Here is a 13,600-nt window from a genome sequence, read left to right as displayed (position 1 = left end):
TGTCACCTAAAAAGGCCACCGAATATACAAACCCCCCCAAAAAAAGAAAGAAAGAGAGAGAGAGAGAGAGAGAGATAAGGAAGACAGTCAATGACCCGTTATATTAAAAACAGATAACGTTTGTTCGCTGATGGGGTGACGTGTAGTGTGACATGAACCCAAGATCCCGGTTGAGGCCGTCCTCATGGGTGCGGAACTTGGCTATCAATTTCTGCTCGATGATTTTGCGTTGTCGTGTGTCTCGAAGGCCGCCTTGGAGTATGCTTACCCGAAGGTCGGTGGCTGAATGTCCATGACTGCTGAAGTGTTCCCCGACAGGGAGAGAACCCTCCTGTTTGGCGATTGTTGCGCGGTGTCCGTTCATCCGTTGTCGCAGCGTCTGCATGGTCTCGCCAATGTACCATGCTCTGGGGCATCCTTTCCTGCAACGTATGAGGTAGACAACGTTGGCCGAGTCACAGGAGTATGAACCGTGCACCTGGTGGGTGGTGTCCTCTCGTGTGATGGTGGTATCTGTGTCGATGATCTGGCATGTCTTGCAGAGGTTACCGTGGCAGGGTTGTGTGGTGTCGTGGACGCTGTTCTCCTGAAGGCTGGGTAATTTGCTGCGAACGATGGCTTGTTTGAGGTTGGGTGGCTGTTTAAAGGCGAGTAGTGGAGGTGTGGGGATGGCCATAGCGAGGTGTTCGTCGTCATTGATGACATGTTGAAGGCTGCGGAGAACATGGTGTAGTTTCTCCGCTCCGGGGAAGTACTGGATGACGAAGGGTACTCTGTTGGTTGCGTCCCGTGTTAGTCTTCTGAGGAGGTCTACGTGATTTTTCGCTGTGGCCCGTCGGAACTGTCGATCGATGAGTCGAGCATCATATCCCGTTCTTACTAGGGCGTCTTTCAGCGTCTGAGCAGACCCTGTGTATTCGCAGGGCCTGTCCATAGGGGATGGCCTCTTTGACGTGGTTAGGGTGGAAGCTGGAAAAGTGGAGCATTGTGAGATTGTCCGTGGGCTTGCGGTAGAGTGAGGTGCTGAGGTGCCCGTCTTTGATGGAGATTCGTGTGTCCAAGAAAGAAATTGATTCTGAGGAGTAGTCCATGGTGAGCTTGATGGTGGGATAGAACTTGTTGATGTTGACGGTGTGCGGATATTACACAGTGTGCTGAGAGTTCGGTACGTGTGGGAGTTAGGTGAAGTGGGGGAAGGAGGTGCTGCTTTGCCTTGCTTTCCCTGCAGAGCGGTAGTGGACCTGAGAGCGGTGAGCGGCGGGAGAGAGCGAGACCAGAGCGGAGATATAAACAGCGCGGAGAGAGCGAGACCAGAGCTTACTCTGAGAGCGAGACTCTGAGACCAGCGGCAGTTCGGGGTGACGTCACCAGTCAGAAAGTGACGCGGCACAGGGGAGGCAGCTGATTGGTGAGTAGGTTCAGGTGAGTATTTCTACCATTTTACTGTAAGTAAAGTAATAAGAAAGGGAAGATCTGCAGGTTTTATAGCAGATAGTGTTTTTTTTTAAGTGAACCTAGGTCCCTAGTATAGTTAACATTTTCTAATTTCAACGTAATTTAAAAGGGGTAACTCAGCTAAGGCAAGTCATGGCAGCAGACCTCGCACCCGTGATATGCTCCTCCTGCAAGATGTGGGAAGTCATGGACACTACCAGTGTCCCTGCCGACCATGTGTGCGGGAAGTGTGTCCACCTGCGGCTACTGACCGATCGTATCTCGGAGCTGGAGCTGCGGGTGGACTCACTGTGGAGCATCCGCGATGCAGAGAAACTTGTGGATAGCACGTTTAGCGAGTTGGTCACACCGCAGGTAAAGGGTATACAGGCAGGAAGTGAATGGGTGACCACCAGGAAGAGTAAGAGATGCAGGCAGGTAGTGCAGGGGTCCCCTGTGTCCATCCCCCTCTCAAACAGATATGCCACTTTGGATGCTGTTGGGGGGGATGACTTATCAGGGGAAGGCAGCAGCAGCCAACTTCCTGGCACCACGGGTAGCTCTGCTGCACAGGCTGGGAGGAAAAAGAGTGGCAGAGCTATAGTGATAGGGGACTCAATTGTAAGGGGAATAGACAGGCGTTTCTGCGGCCGCAACCGAGACTCCAGGATGGTGTGTTGCCTCCCTGGTGCAAGGATCAAGGATGTCTCGGAGCGGCTACAGAACATTTTGGAGAGGGAGGGCGAACAGCCAGCTGTCGTGGTGCACATAGGCACCAACGATATAGGTAAAAAAGGGGATGAGGTCCTAAAAGCAGAATATAGGGAGTTAGGAGGTAAATTAAAAAATAGGACCTCAAAGGTAGTAATCTCAGGATTGCTGCCAGTGCCACGTGCTAGTCAGAGTAGAAATAGGAGGATATTTCAAATGAATACGTGGCTAGAGGAATGGTGCAAGGGGGAGGGATTCAAATTCCTGGGACACTGGAAACGGTTCTGGGGGAGGTGGGACCAGTACAAACCGGATGGTCTGCACCTGGGCAGGGCCGGGACCGCTGTCCTAGGAGGAGTGTTTGCTAGTGCTGTTGGGGAGGGTTTAAACTAAAGTGGCAGGGGGTTGGGAACCTGAGCAGGGAGAGAGAGGAAAGCGTAACAGGAAGGGACAGAAGGTATGGAGTAATAGGTAAAGTGTTAAAAAAGGAAAAAGCAGGAACTAAGCGTCACAAAGCAGATTTGAAAGTTCTTTATCTGAATGCACGTAGCATTCGTAATAAAATGGACGAGTTAACGGCACAAATAACTACGTATGGGTATGATCTTGTGGCCATTACAGAAACATGGCTGCAGGGTGACAACGACTGGGAATTAAATATGCCAGGGTATTTAACAATCAGGAAGGACAGGCAGGAAGGAAGGGGAGGTGGGGTGGCTATGTTAATAAAGGAAGGAATCACTGTAATACAGAGAAATGATATTGGGACAAAGCATCAAGATAATGAAACAGTTTGGGTGGAGATAAGGAATAATAAGGGAAAAAAAACATTAGTGGGCGTAGTATATAGGCCTCCTAATAGTTGCAACTCTGCTGGAAGAAGTATTAATCAGGAGATAGTCGGGGCATGTAATAAGGGAACAGCCATAATTATGGGGGATTTTAATTATCATATTAACTGGACAAATCAAATTGGGCAGAGCAGCCTTGAGGACGAGTTCATTGAGTGCATCAGGGATGGATTTCTTGAGCAGTATGTAACTGATCCTACAAGGGGGCAGGCAACCTTGGACCTGGTCCTGTGTAATGAGTCAGGATTAATTAATAATGTCCTAGTTAAGGATCCCCTTGGAACGAGCGACCACAACATGGTTGAATTCCATATCCAATTAGAGGGTGAGAAGGTTGATTCTCAAACAAGCGTACTGAGCTTGAATAAAGGAGACTATGATGGTATGAGAGCGGAATTGATTAAAGTGGACTGGGAAAATAGATTAAAGGGTAAGACGGTACATGAGCAGTGGTGTTCATTTAGGGAGTTATTTTACAACTTTCAAAATAAATATATTCCACTGAGGAAAAAAGGGTGTAAAAGAAATGACAGCCACCCGTGGCTAAGTAAAGAAATCAAGGATAGTATCTGACTAAAAACAAGGACATATAAGGTAGCCAAACTTAGTGGGAGGATAGAAGATTGGGAATTCTTCAAAAGACAGCAAAAAGTAACTAAAGGATTGATTAAGAAAGGGAAGTTAGATTATGAAAAGAAATGAGCAAAAAATATAAAAACAGATAGCAAGAGTTTCTATAGTTATATAAAAAGAAAAAGGGTGGCTAAGGCAAACATAGGTCCCTTAGAGGATGAGACCGGGAAATTAATGGTGGGAAACATGGAGATGGCAAAAATGCTGAACAAATATTTTGTTTCAGTCTTTACAGTAGAGGACACTAAGAATATCCCAACACTGGACAAACAGGGGACTCTCGGGGGGGAGGAGCTAAATACGATTAAAATCACTCAAGAGATGGTACTCAGTAAAATAATGGGACTCAAGGCGGATAAATCCCCTGGACCTGATGGCTTCCATCCTAGGGTCTTGAGGGAAGTGGCAGTAGGGATTGTGGATGCTTTGGTGATAGTTTTCCAAAATTCCCTGGACTCAGGAGAGGTCCCGGCAGATTGGAAAACTGCTAATGTAACACCGTTATTTAAAAAGGGTAGTAGGCAGAAGGCTGGAAATTATAGGCCAGTTAGCTTAACATCTGTGGTGGGTAAAATTTTGGAGTCTATTATTAAGGAGACAGTAACGGAACATTTAGATAAGCATAATTTAATAGGACAAAGTCAGCATGGCTTTATGAAGGGGAAGTCATGTCTGACAAATTTGCTTGAGTTCTTCGAGGATATAACGTATAGGGTGGATAAAGGGGAACCAGTGGACGTAGTGTATTTAGACTTCCAGAAGGCATTCGACAAGGTGCCACATAAAAGATTATTACTTAAGATAAAAAATCACGGGATTGGGGGTAATATTCTGGCATGGGTGGAGGATTGGTTATCGAACAGGAAGCAGAGAGTTGGGATAAATGGTTCATTTTCGGACTGGCAACCAGTAACCAGTGGTGTTCCACAGGGGTCGGTGCTGGGTCCCCAACTCTTTACAATCTATATTAACGATTTGGAGGAGGGGACCGAGTGCAACATATCAAAATTTGCAGATGATACAAAGATGGGAGGGAAAGTAGAGAGTGAGGAGGACATAAAAAACCTGCAAGGGGATATAGACAGGCTGGGTGAGTGGGCGGAGATTTGGCAGATGCAATATAATATTGGAAAATGTGAGGTTATGCACTTTGGCAGGAAAAATCAGAGAGCAAGTTATTTTCTTAATGGCGAGAGACTGGAAAGTACTGCAGTACAAAGGGATCTGGGGGTCCTAGTGCAAGAAAATCAAAAAGTTGGTATGCAGGTGCAGCAGGTGATCAAGAAAGCCAACGGAATGTTGGCTTTTATTGCTAGGGGGATAGAATATAAAAACAAGGAGGTATTGCTGCAGTTATATAAGGTATTGGTGAGACCGCACCTGGAATACTGCATACAGTTTTGGTCTCCATACTTAAGAAAAGACATACTTGCTCTCGAGGCAGTACAAAGAAGGTTCACTCGGTTAATCCCGGGGATGAGGGGGCGGACATATGAGGAGAGGTTGAGTAGATTGGGACTCTACTCATTGGAGTTCAGAAGAATGAGAGGCGATCTTATTGAAACATATAAGATTGTGAAGGGTCTTGATCGGGTGGATGCAGTAAGGATGTTCCCAAAGATGGGTGAAACTAGAACTAGGGGGCATAATCTTAGAATAAGGGGCTGCTCTTTCAAAACTGAGATGAGGAGAAACTTCTTCACTCAGAGGGTGGTAGGTCTGTGGAATTTGCTGCCCCAGGAAGCTGTGGAAGCTACATCATTAGATAAATTTAAAACAGAAATAGACAGTTTCCTAGAAGTAAAGGGAATTAGGGGTTATGGGGAGCGGGCAGGAAATTGGACATGAAGCTGAGTTCGGATCGGTCAATGCCCTGTGGGTGGCGGAGAGGGCCCAGGGGCTATGTGGCCGGGTCCTGCTCCGACTTCTTGTGTTCTTTAGATTTGTGGTTGGGATCAGATCAGCCATGATCTTATTGAATGGCGGAGCAGGCTCGAGGGGCCGATTGGCCTACTCCTGCTCCAATTTCTTATGTTCTTATGTTCTTATGTTCTTATGTTATCGTGTAGTCTCTTTAGTGATTCCTCACCATGGGTCCATAGAAAGAAAATGTCGTCGATGTATCTGGTGTATAGTGTTGGTTGGAGGTCCTGTGCAGTGAAGAAGTCCTGCTCGAATTTGTGCATGAAAATGTTGGCGTATTGGGGTGCGAATTTGGTCCCCATGGCTGTTCCGTGTGTTTGGGTAAAGAACTGGTTATTGAAGGTGAAGACATTGTGATCCAGGATGAAGCGGATGAGTTGTAGGATGGCATCTGGAGATTGGCTGTTGGTGTTGAGTATTGATGCTGTCGCAGCCATGCCGTCATCGTGGGGGATACTGGTGTAGAGTGCCGAGACGTCCATCGTGGTGAGAAGTGTTCCTGGTTCAACAGGTCCGTGGGTACTGAGTTTTTGTAGAAAGTCTGTAGTGTCGCGACAGAAGCTGGGGGTTCCCTGCACGATGGGTTTCAGGATGCCCTCGATGTATCCAGAGAGGTTCTCACACAGGGTTCCATTGCCTGATACGATAGGACGTCCGGGTGTGTTGGCTTTGTGTATCTTTGGGAGGCAGTAGAAGTCTCCCACGCGGGGAGTACGTGGGATGAGAGTGCGTAGGATGTTTTGAAGGTCTGGATCGAAGGTCTTGATCAGTTTGTTGAGCTGATGGGTGTGTTCTTTGGTCGGGTCTGCGGGTAACCGTCTGTAGTGTTCCTGGTTGTCCAGTTGTCGGTATGCTTCTTTGCAATAGTCCGTTCTGTTCTGTATGACGATGGCTGCTCCTTTGTCCGCTGGTTTGATGACTATGTTGCGGTTGGTCTTGAGAGCTTTGATGGCGTTGCGTTGTGCTCGGGTGACATTCTGGACTGTCTTCCGAGTGCGGCTGATGAATCTGGCATTGACGCATTTCCTGACAGCTTGAGCATACATGTCAAGCTGAGGGCAGCGACTCTCTGGAGGAGTCCAGTGAGACTCTTTCCTCTTCGGTTGCTGTACCGTGGATCCCTCTGTCTGCTGTTCCGGATCGTTGATTGTCTCATTGGGTTCGCTGCTGAAATGTTGTGGTTTGTGGTAGAATTCCCGGAGCCTCATTCTCCTGATGAATTCCTCTGTGTCTGCCGCGAGACTAGTGGGGTCCATTTTGGTAGTGGGGCAGAAATTGAGCCCTCGGCTGAGAACTTCGATTTCGTCTGGTTGAAGGGTGTGGTCGGACAAATTGACGATAGACTTCCCTGTGGTTGCAACTGTGGTACCAGGGGAAGCTTGGTCGATGCTGGTGGTGATGCCGAGTTTCTCAAGCTTCCTGCTCTTGGTTTTCATGTGGGCAGCGTAGTTCCGTTGCCTCGTCTGTTTGGCGGTATATCGTAGCTGGTCTGCTGTGTCCTGAGTACAGGTTGAGAGTATGGACTCTATCTTAGTTTCGAGGTTGTGGCGTCTGCTGTAGAGTTGGTGTATGAGATGGTTGCGGAGTGTGCGAGAGGTACGGCGGCAGAGTCTCTCAGCATAATCCGAGTTGTATGTGGACTTGAGTGGGTTTGTGATCTGTCGTCCTTTCGGGATCTTGTCTGCTTTCTTGCAGCTCTGTAAAAACTTGATGTCTGTGTCTAAATGCGCGATCTTCTTGGATATCCTTTCCACTGTGAGTCGGCAGTTTGTGGTGTCGATGGTAGCCATGATGTGGAGATGCCGGTGATGGACTGGGGTTGACAATTGTAAACAATTTTACAACACCAAGTTATAGTCCAACAATTTTATTTTTAATCCCACAAGCTTTCGGGGGCTTTCCCCTTCCTCAGGCGGTGTGGAAATGAGATTTTCGAATCCTTCGCATTTTAAGATCACATAACAATGCCTGGTGATTACTGCCCGTTGCCAAGGCAATCACAGTGAGCAGACAGAAAGGTGTCACCTAAAAAGGCCACCGAATATACAAACCCCCAAAAAAAACCCTTTCCACACCGCCTGAGGAAGGGGAAAGCCCCCGAAAGCTTGTGGGATTAAAAATAAAATTGTTGGACTATAACTTGGTGTTGTAAAATTGTTTACAATTGTCAACCCCAGTCCATCACCGGCATCTCCACTCCTTGGAACAGAGAGACGGTTGAGAGAAGATTTGATAAAGGTATTCAAAATCATGAAGGGTCCAGACAGAGTCGATAGAGAGAAACTGTGCCCATTGGCGGAAGGGTCAAAAAACAGAGGACAGAGATTTAAGGTGATTGGCAAAAGAACCAAAGGTGACATGAGGAAAACTTTTTTACGCAGCTTTGTGGTTAGGACCTGGAATGCACTGCCCGAGGGGAGTGTGGTGGAGGCAGATTCAATCATGTCTTTCAAAAGGGAACTGGATAAGTACTTGAAAGGAAAAAATTTGCAGGGTTACGGGGAGAGGGCAGGGGTGTGGGATTAGATTGCCCTTGCATAGAGCTGGCACAGACTAGACAGGCCGAATGGCCCATTCAGTGCTGTAACTTTTCTATGATTCTAGTTATGAGGAGAGACTTAAGTTACTCTATGTAATTCCACTTGAGCAGAGAAATCTAGGAGATGATTTAGTAAGTTTTTTAATTATGAAGGATTTTGATGAGGTGAATTGGGAAAGACTATTTCCTCTCTTTGGGGAGTTGGTGATGAGAGGTCATCAATTTAAAGTCCTCACGGAGAGAGGTTAGCAGGATTTTTTTTTAACGCAGTAGTTTATTTAAGTTTGTAACTGCTTTTCCACAGAGTGGTTGAGGCAGAGACAATTGCAGCTTTCAAGAAAAAATTGGATAAATCTGAGGCAGATAGAGATCAGGGCAATGGGGAAGAGTGTGGGGTAGTGGGATTGTTCTAGCAAAGGGCCAGCACATACATGATGGGTTGAATGTCCTCCTGTGCTGTAAACTTCTTTGGTTCTATGAAAGTTGAGCACCCAGATTTGTGGACAATTATCTAAGTATTGTCTTACCAGTGACCTATACAAGGTTAGAATTTAGTGTTCTGAGTTTAGTTCTAATCCTTGGTGTATCCTAATATTTGATTAGCTTAGTTCAGAATAGCTTCAATTGTTCCTCCCTTAGCTGAGTATATTCAAGACTGAGATCGACAGATATTTGGACATTAAGGGAATCAAGGAATAGAAGATCAGCAGGCTCGAGGGGCCGTATGGCCTGCTCCTGTTTCTTTGGTCACTTTGAACATAAGTCACTCAACTTCTTTTACTTTTCCATCTGTGCTAATAGTTTAAAAAATAGAATCCCTTTTATGTTCATGTTTATTTCCTGCTCCGATGTGTATTAACTTGCACTTATGCAGCTGTCAATCCTTCACATTTTTGCTTGAATAACAGGGAAAATAGAAATTGCAGAACTTCTCAGACAGACCACCTGATTTTCTATACCAAAGCTCATTTTCAGTATAAGCTCTGTAATTTGTCATTTAATTCCTTGGATTTTAATCATATCTATTAGTATTAGATATAGAACTTCATGAAAATTCCTTTTCACTTAACCTTTAGTGAGCACTCCTCTCCTTGTTTAGTTACCTCACCAAAGGACTCCAGACAAATTTCAAACAGTTAAGAGATTCTGCATTACTGTTTCAACCTAGGAACTGTCTTGAATATAATGCATCGGTTACATACTGGTGCATTTGTATAGTGCCTTTAACGTAGGAAAATCTCAAGACATTTCAGAGGCATAAGGAAAAACGGACGTTGAGCCAAAGAAAGAAAGATTAGCTTGGTCAGAGGGGGTTTTAAGGAAGGTCTTAAACCCTTCTGCCTCTCCAGCATTAACGGTGGAATTCCAGATCATGGGGGCCTAAGCGGCTGAAGGCTACTCCATCTCTGGGTGGAAGTCTCCTTAGTGGTTTCATGTTTTGCCATGTTGGTGTGAGTAATGTTATGCGAACCCCCCCTCTGACCAAGCTCCAGGTTACCCCTCCTGATCTTTCCTTCTTTGGCTCAACATCTGTTTTTCCTTGTGCCTCTTTGAAGTGCCTTGCGATGTTTACCTACGTTAAAGCCACAATACAAATGCAAGTTTTTGTTGCAATTGTAGCGTTCTGCACTTCGGCATCACTGTTCTTTAGATCTTGTATTTGGGAGTCTGAGCGGCTGACTGGGAATGTCGGCTTCGCTCACGGTATCTGGATGAAGGAACTAGCGGGCCAGCTTTATTGATTGTTGGTGGGGGTGATTCGCCAACACTTTTGATACCAGCTACCAAACTAATCTTGTGTCTTCAAAGTAAAAATATTGCGGATGCTGGAAATCTGAAATAAAAACAGAAAATGCTGGAAATACTCAGCAAGTCGGGCAGCATCTGTGGAGAAAGAAACAGTTAACGTTTCAAGTCGATGACCTTTCATGTCTTCTTGGACAGTATGGTGATCAAATTTGCAAGCCTACATAAAATAATTAAACTGTTGTAAAATAGTAGATTGTGAATCATCTCTCTTTATTACTTATGTCATTCAATCCTCTATTTCATTGCCTCCTTGCTCCTTTTCTGAAACAATCTCAGCATTCAGACCCTACAAGCTGTTCACAGAAAAGCCAGATGCCTTGTCATGTATGTGTCTACTTTTCCATTTTCTTAACCAGTTTTTGACCTTTAGAGTGCCCCAAAAGATGGTGGGGCCCTGTTCTGTTTGTGCTCTGCAACTTTACTTTTTTGAGGAATCTGATTTGTCTATTGAATCCAGATGCTTGATGAATTGACTGCCATTGAGAGATTTTCTGTTTGGATCCAAGAAAACTTTGAAGAAGGCATTTCAAATTGATCTTGTTAAATTGTGGATTGGGTCCTATTGGTATCTAGAAAACAGTTCAGGGTCATCACAGCGTCTAGAAGCAGTTCATCAAACCTACCTGTACAAGGATGTGTTACCTAGGCCATTCAATTCTCCGCTTGAGAACTCTCTTGCCCTCCTTGGAACAATCTTGTGCTTGAGAAAATGTTGGAGGTCAGAAGTGAGGTGGGTCAAATGAGTTGCTCACATTTGATCCACCTCACATATGACCCCAAGATATCTTGCATTTTAAAAGATATTAACAAAGTTCATACAAAGTCAATATCTATATTCACTTAATGTGGAGAGGTTCTCAGCTTTGTGTACCTATATCTTCCAATTATATATAGGTGATACCATCTGAACATAATCTGCATGTTTTTTCATTAACCATACTATTAGCTATTTTTTCACCACTTTCTGTGTTGTGATTGTTTAATACATTTTATGTGTCGAATCTAAGGAATACAGGCGAGGGCTTTTTAAAAAGAAATAATTTTCGGGATGTAGGCATCACTGGCAAGGCTGGCATTTATTGCCCACCCCTAGTTGCTTTGAGACGGTGGTGGGCTTTTTTCTTGAACAGCTGCATTCTTTGTTGTATTTTTCAATACAGAAAATGGTTTTCAAGATCTTAATTTTTATGACCATACATAGTACGAAAGTAAAATCTGTAATTAAGGACTATAGTGAAACTAATTGGCTGTAAATCTTGCTGATAAGAGCTCTACTTGTACTTCAGTTCTCATTCTGCTTTGGCCACATTTACTATTCATATGTAATTATTCATTACCTGTGGAATGCAGTTCTTGAATCCAAGTAGTAAATCTATCAATGACAGTAGAAGGAAGCATAAAATTACAGAGAGATAATGGATTAAGTGAAGGGGCAAAACTGAGGCAAATGGATTTCAATGTAGGCAAGTGTGAGGTCATCCACTTTGGACCTAAAAAGGATAGATCAAAGTACTTTTCCAAATGGTGAAAAGCTCGAAACAGTGGAGGTCCAAAGAGACTTCGGGACCCATGTGCATAGATCATTAAAATATCATGGACAGGTACAGAAAAGAATCAAAAAAGTTAATGGAATGCTGGCCTTTATATCTAGAGGACTAGAATATAAGGGGATAGAAGTTATGCTACAGCTAGGCAAAGCCCTGGTTAGACAATACCTGTTCACTTCTGATGTGGAGATGTCGGTGATGGACTGGGGTTGACAATTGTAAACAATTTTGCAACACCAAGTTATAGTCCAATGATTTTATTTGAAATTTACAAGCTTTCGGAGGCTTCCTCCTTCCTCAGGTAAATGTCAGGAACTCCTCGAAGCCTATGCGTTTATAAATCACAGAACAATACATGGTGATTACAGACAGTTTTTGCAACTGCCCGTTGCCAAGGCAATCACCGTGTTCAGACAGAGAGGTGTTACCGACAGAACCCCCGAATATACATTCAACAAAAAAAACCAAACAAACAGGAAAAAAAAGAGAGGCAGAAACATCCGGAAGGCAGAGAGAGCCAGCAAATGACCCGTAATATTAAAAACAGATAACGTTTGTTCGCTGGTGAGCTTACGTGTAGCGTGACATGAACCCAAGATCCCGGTTGAGGCCGTCCTCATGGGTGCGGAACTTGGCTATCAATTTCTGCTCGACGATTTTGCGTTGTCGTGTGTCTCGAAGGCCGCCTTGGAGTAGGCTTACCCGAAGGTCGGTGGCTGAATGTCCCTGACTGCTGAAGTGTTCCCCGACTGGGAGGGAACCCTCCTGTCTGGCAATTGTCGCGCGGTGTCCGTTCATCCGTTGTCACAGTGTCTGCATGGTCTCGCCAATGTACCATGCTCTGGGGCATCCTTTCCTGCAACGTATGAGGTAGACAACGTTGGCTGAGTCACAGGAGTATGAACCATGCACCTGGTGGGTGGTGTCCTCTCGTGTGATGGTGGTATCTGTGTCGATGATCTGGCATGTCTTGCAGAGGTTACCGTGGCAGGGTTGTGTGGTGTCGTGGACGCTGTTCTCCTGAAAGCTGGGTAATTTGCTGCTAACGATGGTCTGTTTGAGGTTGGGTGGCTGTTTAAAGGCGAGTAGTGGAGGTGTGGGGATGGCCATAGCGAGGTGTTCGTCGTCATTGATGACATGTTGAAGGCTGCGGAGAACATGGTGTAGTTTCTCCGCTCCGGGGAAGTACTGGATGACGAAGGGTACTCTGTTGGTTGCGTCCCGTGTTTGTCTTCTGAGGAGGTCGATGCGATTTTTCACTGTGGCCCGTCAGAACTGTCGATCGATGAGTCGAGCGTCATATCCCGTTCATACTAGGGCGTCTTTCAGCGTCAGTAGGTGTTCATCGCGTTCCTCATCGTCTGAGCAGACCCTGTGTATTCGCAGGGCCTGTCCATAGGGGATGGTCTCTTTGACGTGGTTAGGGTGGAAGCTACAAAAACTCAGTACCCACGGACCAGTTGAACCAGGAACACTTCTCACCACGATGGACGTCTCGGCACTCGACACCAGTATCCCCCACGATGACGGCATCGCTGCGACAGCATCAATACTCAACACCAACAACAGCCAATCTCCAGACGCCATCCTACAACTCATCCGCTTTATCCTGGATCACAATGTCTTCACCTTCGATAACCAGTTCTTTACCCAAACACACGGAACAGCCATGGGGACCAGATTTGCACCCCAATACGCCAACATTTTCATGCATAAGTTCGAGCAGGACTTCTTCACTGCACAGGACCTCCAACCAACGCTATACACCAGATACATCGACGACATTTTCTTTCTATGGACCCACGGCGAAGAATCACTAAAGAGACTACACGATAACATCAACAAGTTCCATCCCATCATCAAGCTCACCATGGACTACTCCTCAGAATCAGTTTCTTTCTTGGACACACGAATCTCCATCAAAGACGGGCACCTCAGCACCTCACTCTACCGCAAGCCCACGGACAACCTCACGATGCTCCACTTTTCCAGCTTCCACCCTAACCACGTCAAAGAGGCCATCCCCTATGGACAGGCCCTGCGAATACACAGGGTCTGCTCAGACGAGGAGGAACGCGATGGACACCTACAGACGCTGAAAGACGCCCTCGTAAGAACGGGATATGACGCTCGACTCATCGATCGACAGTTCC

At 45.7% G+C, this 13,600-nt stretch overlaps 1 protein-coding gene across 2 annotated transcripts in view; it reads left to right on the top strand.

Annotated features, from left to right (window-relative positions):
- dnajc1 (DnaJ (Hsp40) homolog, subfamily C, member 1) overlaps positions 1-13,600 on the top strand; it is a 217,788-nt gene that overhangs the window by 40,679 nt on the left and 163,509 nt on the right. Inside the window, exon 1 of one of the 2 annotated variants that reach the window (XM_068007114.1) lies at positions 1,379-1,422. The exons of the other annotated variant lie outside the window; for it this stretch is intronic. The gene's annotated coding sequence lies outside the window, so the exon portion shown is untranslated. Of the gene's footprint in view, positions 1-1,378; positions 1,423-13,600 lie in introns of those variants that run through there. 2 annotated transcript variants of the gene reach the window in all.

This window comes from Heptranchias perlo, chromosome 2, assembly GCF_035084215.1.
Source record: "Heptranchias perlo isolate sHepPer1 chromosome 2, sHepPer1.hap1, whole genome shotgun sequence".
Classification (NCBI taxonomy): domain Eukaryota; kingdom Metazoa; phylum Chordata; class Chondrichthyes; order Hexanchiformes; family Hexanchidae; genus Heptranchias; species Heptranchias perlo.
This window is presented reverse-complemented; position numbering and strand designations above follow the sequence as displayed.